This window comes from Triticum aestivum, chromosome 7B, assembly GCF_018294505.1.
Source record: "Triticum aestivum cultivar Chinese Spring chromosome 7B, IWGSC CS RefSeq v2.1, whole genome shotgun sequence".
In the NCBI taxonomy this organism is placed as follows: Eukaryota; Viridiplantae; Streptophyta; class Magnoliopsida; order Poales; family Poaceae; genus Triticum; species Triticum aestivum.
The window spans coordinates 533,670,702-533,677,423 of NC_057813.1; the positions used below are offsets into that span (position 1 = coordinate 533,670,702).

General features: G+C 50.5%; 1 long non-coding RNA gene across 2 annotated transcripts in view; it reads right to left on the bottom strand.

Moving 5' to 3' along the window:
* Positions 1-1,556: 1,556 nt before the first annotated feature.
* Positions 1,557-6,722, bottom strand: part of LOC123162026 (uncharacterized) — a 48,328-nt gene continuing 43,162 nt past the window's right edge. The window contains exons 5-12 of one of the 2 annotated variants that reach the window (XR_006480984.1): positions 6,117-6,173; positions 5,792-5,833; positions 5,516-5,593; positions 5,249-5,431; positions 4,869-5,089; positions 4,591-4,780; positions 2,333-2,435; positions 1,557-1,903 (exon numbers count right to left, since the gene is read on the bottom strand). This is a non-coding gene — a long non-coding RNA (uncharacterized lncRNA). The remainder of the gene's footprint in view (positions 1,904-2,332; positions 2,436-4,590; positions 4,781-4,868; positions 5,090-5,248; positions 5,432-5,515; positions 5,594-5,791; positions 5,834-6,116; positions 6,174-6,722) is intronic. The other variant, XR_006480983.1, reaches the window with a different exon arrangement.

A 6,722-nucleotide genomic window follows, 5' to 3' on the forward strand; every position in this document is an offset into this window, starting at 1 on the left:
AAGCCGCGAGAAAGGCGCCAACTCCTGTGCCCGCTCCCGCGTCGACACGTCGGTAAAGTTCATGTCCCAACGGGACCGCCGGAGGCGCCACACCGCAGTGTCGTACGCACGCGCGCCATCCTGGGTGGTGTCGAAGGTTCCTAGGCCGAGGAGCACGCCGCCACCCGACTAAATTGAGGCGGAGTAGGTGCCGGACGGGCGCACGCGGACGCCGCGGTAGCCTGAACCTCCCCGGCGGCGAGGCAACATGGTGGCGCGGTGGTAGCGTGTCGGCGGCGAGGAGGGAAAGCAGTGGAAAGAGCGAGAGAGAGCGGCAGATGGCGCTGCAGTTTTATAGGCGTGCACGAAGCGGCGCGCCAAATCTTGTGCGCGAGCTGCCGCCTTTTCCCGCACGCGCTTGTTTTCCGCCACCGCTGGAGCGCGCGAAACCGGTCGGCGCGCGCTAAAAAACACTTTTACCGCGCGGGCGCGTTTTCTAGCGCGCCTGTTGGAGATGCTCTTACATGTGGGCCGACCCAGTCATTATCGCGTGTGCATTGCACATGCTATTGGACACAATGAGCATAGATAATAATAGCAGTCGACTAAGTAAGACTCAGTTGATAGAGCATTAGACAAACCCTTTGTCTAAGGAAAATGATTCACCCGCCGTCCAAGATGATCTTGTCGAGCATCAATGGCTACTCCATAGCACCAGTTGATTGTTGTGCTTCAAGTGAGGATCCAAGCTTGCCTCCCAATGTAGACGCGATGCAACCAGAAAGTACCTGAGCTCCATGATGACCTCCCAAGAGGGTGACCATGCTACGTCCCCGCCACCGTCAAGACCGAAGAGACGTTCAAGGGTTTTCACCTCGAAGCCCTTGCTCAGAGAGCGGGGGCAAGAGGGGCGCGGCACCCACATACATCGCCGTCATCGACGCTGGAGTACTTAGATTTTGCTCGGAGTCTCACCCACGCCACACACACTATTGCAGGAATGCCTAGCAGTGGCAGGCGCAAAATGGCATTAGTGACAGGCTACAGGCCCAACAAGCCCGCCACTGACCTCCCGCCACTACTAACAGGCCACCAGTGGCGGTCGCCCACCTGCCACTGATAATCAGTTAGCAAGGCCGGCATTAACCAGCACCCGCCACTACTAAAGGATGCACCAGAGCAAGTTTGCACAGAAGCAACATGCACCAATGGCGAGCACTGTGCTCTGCCGGCCACCGCTAGCAATTTTTGGATTTAAAAAAATGCACATACAGTATTGTGATGTACACAGTACTGTTCATGTAATAAATGTGAAGTACACAATACAATTCTATTTATAGATATTATTCACACATACTCTGAAGATGGACCAGTGAAAGATGGCGGCGACGACACATGTGAGTGCGTTGGACTGGTTTGTGCCCCACACCCGGTAGATGGCTCGGTCGGTGCCTCCGGCTTTAGATGTTAGGCTTAGGTGAGAGCTCTGGGTATGTGGCCCGGCTTGCACCCCTTCATCATATGGATAGGAGTAGCGGCAGATGTGGCCCGGCTTGCACCCCTTCATCCTCCTTTTCTAAAAAACAAAATATCATTTGTTTGTACATCATCATCGATTTATACATTTACATAGACCGAGGAATAGCAAATCAACCTCTGACTGTTGGACTATAAGCCTATATATCTCCAGCCTTGCTCATACACCACCAGGCAACTTAAAACAAGATAGAACCTATAAGCAAGAAATGTTACGTGAAAGAATTCAGAGAATTTGAAAGTAAAGCATTAGTACAAAATTGGGTCATCTATTTTGGAACGGAGGGAGTATGTAACATCCAGCAACCTTTGCCTTCATATGCACTTCATCAAGCTCAAAGCAGTTCGCCATGGCACTTGTTCGCTTCCAAGTTCTGAGCCAGCGAACCTACAGGCCAAAAAAAGTTAAAGAATTCAAATAATTTAAGTATAAGTTTGTGATCAACATAACATTAAATGTTTCTTGAATTATATATGCAGACCTTTAGAACAATATAAAGTTTCTGGAGAACTTAAACAACTGAACAACACTAATTTGTGAAGGAAAAGATGACATTCAGTAGTTAATTTGCAAAATCCAAATTTTATAAGCTTACATATAATAAATGGGTAGTGGCTGAGCCAGGAAAAAAAATAGGGCGTGCCACCACCAAAATTATAATTCAACATCACACACATAATACAGAATTGGCGAACAAAATGGTATGCGACAGTTGAGAAAGATCGGAATGTGGCTTGTCAAAAATGCAAAGTTAGTTCCAGAAACTTGAGAAATGCCTGATAGCACGAAAATATACAAGGAAGTCAGCAAACTGACCTGAAGTACAGAATCCACTCCATGGCTTCTTGGGACACAACTACCAACAGAACTGTACGTGTTTCTACTCTCTTCAGCTTGACTTGGGCCACAGCAACCATGACTGCATGTGTAATACGAAAATGAAGACTCTGAAAACCATTTGACGACTGAAGTAGTACTACACTACTAGTAGCAGACAACATGACAGGCAGTCTGGATGATAACCAGTATTGCAGTGCATCATAACCTTAAAAACTACTCCCTCCGTCCCAAAATTCTTGTCTTAGATTTGTCTAGATACAGATGTACCTAATACTAAAACGTGACTTGGTACATCCGTACTTGGACAAATCTAAGACAAGAATTTTGGGACGGAGGGAGTATGAATATAATTGAATTTACTAGCTGAGTAGCTGAGGTCTAAGAACATTTTCTTGACTGTCAGTGATTCAGGAAAATAAACTCAGTCAATTGAGACATAAACATTTTTCCTCGAAATAGGCTTTCGCCCCGCTATATAGATATAGCAACCACACGATACAACTGATAGTCCGATGCTGGGGCAAACAGCACAAGCAAGCCCAGAAAAATAACAGAGAAAGAAAAAGAAACTAATGACAACAGAGTCGGGTCGACAAAAACGATGGTGACCCGCAACCGCTGCGCCCGCCGGAGAATTTCCACCACGCTCCTAGCACTTCGGACCGCCGCATACCAAGCAACACCTTCAGGAAGGAACGCGACGATGCCGACGCTGTTGCCCGGACTGGTCCTAGGGTTTCCCACGGTACACGGAGGGGCGTGTGGAAGAGGTAAGCCCGGCGCCCTTCAGGAAGGACCGGTGGCGCCCGCGGGCGTCACCGCGTCGGTGCCGGTCAAGCCGACAGGGATTTCTCCCGTCCGCCACACATCCACATCCCCGGCCGCTCCGTCGCACTCCACCAATCTTGCCGCCCACCAACATGCGCCACCACGGTCTTTAGATCACCACCGCCGTCTCACCATGGAAAGAGAAGCGAGACCGACGGATCTGAGAGGGGACAGTCGGGAACAAGGAGCGGCAAAAATCAGCAGCCACGCGGGAGGGGACAACCTCCACCGCCCTTGGCGGTCACCGGCCGGACGCAGCAATAGGACTCGTGAAGCTCCCGCCACCACCCTGCAGTTAGCGCGCCACCGTCTTCGCAACCCCCCGCAAGAGCCGCACCTCCGTCCGTCGAAGCCGACACACACGACCAAGCGGCGAAGCGAAACCGACGAGGCCGAGAGGAGACAACCGGGAACGATGAGCGGCAAAATCGGCAGCCACACGGGAGGGGACGACCTCCACGGCCCATGGCGGTCACCGGCCGGACGCAGCAAGGAGAGCACACCTAGCCCACGGCCCGGCCGAGCCAGATAGGGCTCGTGAAGCTCCCATTGCCGCGCTGCAGTGCGCGTGCCTCCGTCTCCGCAACCCCCCGCACGAGCCGCTCCTCCGTCCGTCGGTGCCGCCGGCCAGGCCCGCCCAGACCCAGATGGGGCCCTAAAGGGCCCAGATCTGGCCAGAAGGGCGCCGCCGCCTGTCGCCGCGCCAGCCCACAGCCAAGAGGTTGTGCCGCCGCCTCCTCACCATCCGGCACAGCGCCGCCGCCGGAACCACCGTTGCCGGAGGAACACCACCGCACACCCGTGATGGGGAAGGAAGATCACCCGCAGCACCACCGGAGGACCGAAGCCGGGCCCCCGCCACCACCACGGGGCACAGCCGCCGCGGGCCAAGCCCCCATCCACCGCCGCAGCACCGCAGCGCGCCGCCGGCCGGAGAAGGAGCCGCCTCGCCGCCGGACCCTGTGCACGCCCGATGCCACCGCCCAGGGAGGGAGCCCCGCGCCCACCAGCACCAAGACGTGGAGGAGAGATCCCCCGCCGCCAGCCACCGTGAGGGGCTTCGCCCTGGCGGTCCCGGCCAGTGGCGGAGGGGGGAGGAGGAAGGGGAGGGCGCCCGCGGCGGGATCTGGCGCCGCCGCCCGAGCCGCCCGCGGGGGGGACGGCGCGGGGGCAAGGGGGGATTTTTTCTTCAAGCCTTAACTCGCCTGGCACGGTGGTATAGAAAAGGGAGAGAGAGGCGATTGAGTTCAATGAAGATGTTCATTGAGACATAAACATACCAAATAATTATACTCTAACGACATGCCAAACTCTGGAAGCAACAATTAATAATTCACCTGTAAAATTTTCAAGTCTATTTGTATAAAGCTAGAGCACAAGACTAGGTAAGAGACCAGCAGAGTTACCTTTCATGCCATCCTTGATCTTGGCTACCTACGGCTAGATGTTGGTGACCATCTCTTTCAGCGGCGCGTTCATGGGGTACTTGCGGTCCCACACGAACATGCAACCATCATGTTCATGGGCATTACTAAGAATCCATGGCATCCATCATATAGATAACGTAGTACTACTAACATGTACTCCCTCTGTAAACTAATATAAGATCGTTTAGGAGGGAATACACCAGAGAAAAGAAAGTAACCCAGAATTAAGACCAGCTAGGAAATTAATCTCTACTGACCCTTTTCCACCAGCTGCAGTAGTAACTCTGTGTCTAGAACACAGAGGAGGCCATTCCAACCCAACAGTTCCTGCAGCTCATGGAATCATAGGTTCTTTTTACTGGTACAACTCATTGGAATCAATGCTTGGAATTATTTTCTTCAGCAGGCTGAATGATGATGCGGGCATGTTATATTCTGCAGTGAACTGCAGTAGCTCGTTCTCTAGAACAACGAAAGCCTGCCATGAAAAGCATCAGAAAATACCAGTAACACTTGCTGATCCATGATTTGCCAGACGAATATTTATATCTTCAAAGGCCTAACAAAGAATGCATTGGTACTAGTACCGCACAAAGACTAAATTTCAATACCAAGATTGTCCGGTCAAACAAATTACCATATAAAAGAGCATAATCACAGCATTGCCACAACTCCAAAAGCTCTAGACAACAACAGAAGGATTCAACCAGTCCAGAAAAGATAATTTGAGCCAACCCTGATGCATTGGTGGACCCGGAAACAATTCCGTCCCACATTGTTAGCAGGGCAAAGAGGATCATTGATATGAATTGGATCAATGCTGCAAAATCAACAGTATGGAAAAATACCATAGACAGAAGGTGACAGAAAGAAACAATGTATTACTGACATAGACTTTTATTACCTGTGCCCTCTTTCTCGGTTCAAACAAATTCCACTTCCTTGGATGGAAATACGCTTATGACGTGGATCAAACACATTCCTGTCATCCAGAATGTTTGAAAGCAGTTAGAGGTCAGATGCAACAATATATTGCTAATTTAGCTGTCGAAAAAAGAGAAACCATACACAAGGGTCCTATAGTCATTCTAGCATACTTTACACGCTTTTTCCACATCAGGCGGCACTCATCTTTTCCCTTGTGTTTTAAACAATAAAGTGTTCATACATACTCACTTACCCAAAAAAATTACAGGAAATCCATCAAAAGGCCCCCTAGATTCTGCCAAACACAAAACAGCAAAAATGTAGCATTAGTGGCAATTTACAATAAAAATATAAACTTGCTAAGCAGAGGGGCAAGGGATAAATATTTATTTTTCCATTGCTACTACTTTAGTTTGAAATTCAAAGCTGGCCAAATAATATCTACATACATGTGAGCCGATCATTAAAATAGAATATATTATACAGAAACAAATATCTCACAGAAACAGGATATAGTGATTAAGGTAAAAAAAGTGTAGATCCCAACTGAGCTATGCTATTCAAGATGTGCAACTTACTTGGTAAATAGGCCGGCCAAGATGTTCATGCTGAAGAAAATGAGTGGTTAACAACACCTGCAAAGGATATTAAAAGATGAAGTTCTTTTCGCAGGTCATCTCAAGAGTCATTAATTAATATAATATGCTAACATTAAAAGTAAGACCAGGCGGTAAGCATCAACTATGTTATCAAAAGATGAGAATATATAAGAAAATATAAGTTAGCTCGGACTCGTGCTTACAATGCTGTTAGACATACATTACCAATCACTGTGAGTACATATTATCTGATTGAAAGGTTTAATCCAGACAAACCATCAAAAGTATAGAACAGGTGGGAACTATCACACATCATCGGAACATCTGACCTCTCCCTCGCGTCGCCCCTGCCCAGGGCGACTCGGGGGCTCCCAACCCTAGTGCGCCGCCACCCCCCTCTTCCTTCCTCTCCTCGCGCCGCCGCCGAAGGACGCCCGCTGGGTGAAGCCCGCGGCAAACGGCGGCGGCGGGAGGTCTTCTCGCGGCTCCCCTGTGTCTGCGGGCGGCGGATCTTGCCGGCGGCCGGCGGTGTCTCGGAGTGCGCGCGGTCGGGCGCGGGGCTGCTTGCCTCGGTGAGTGGTGGCG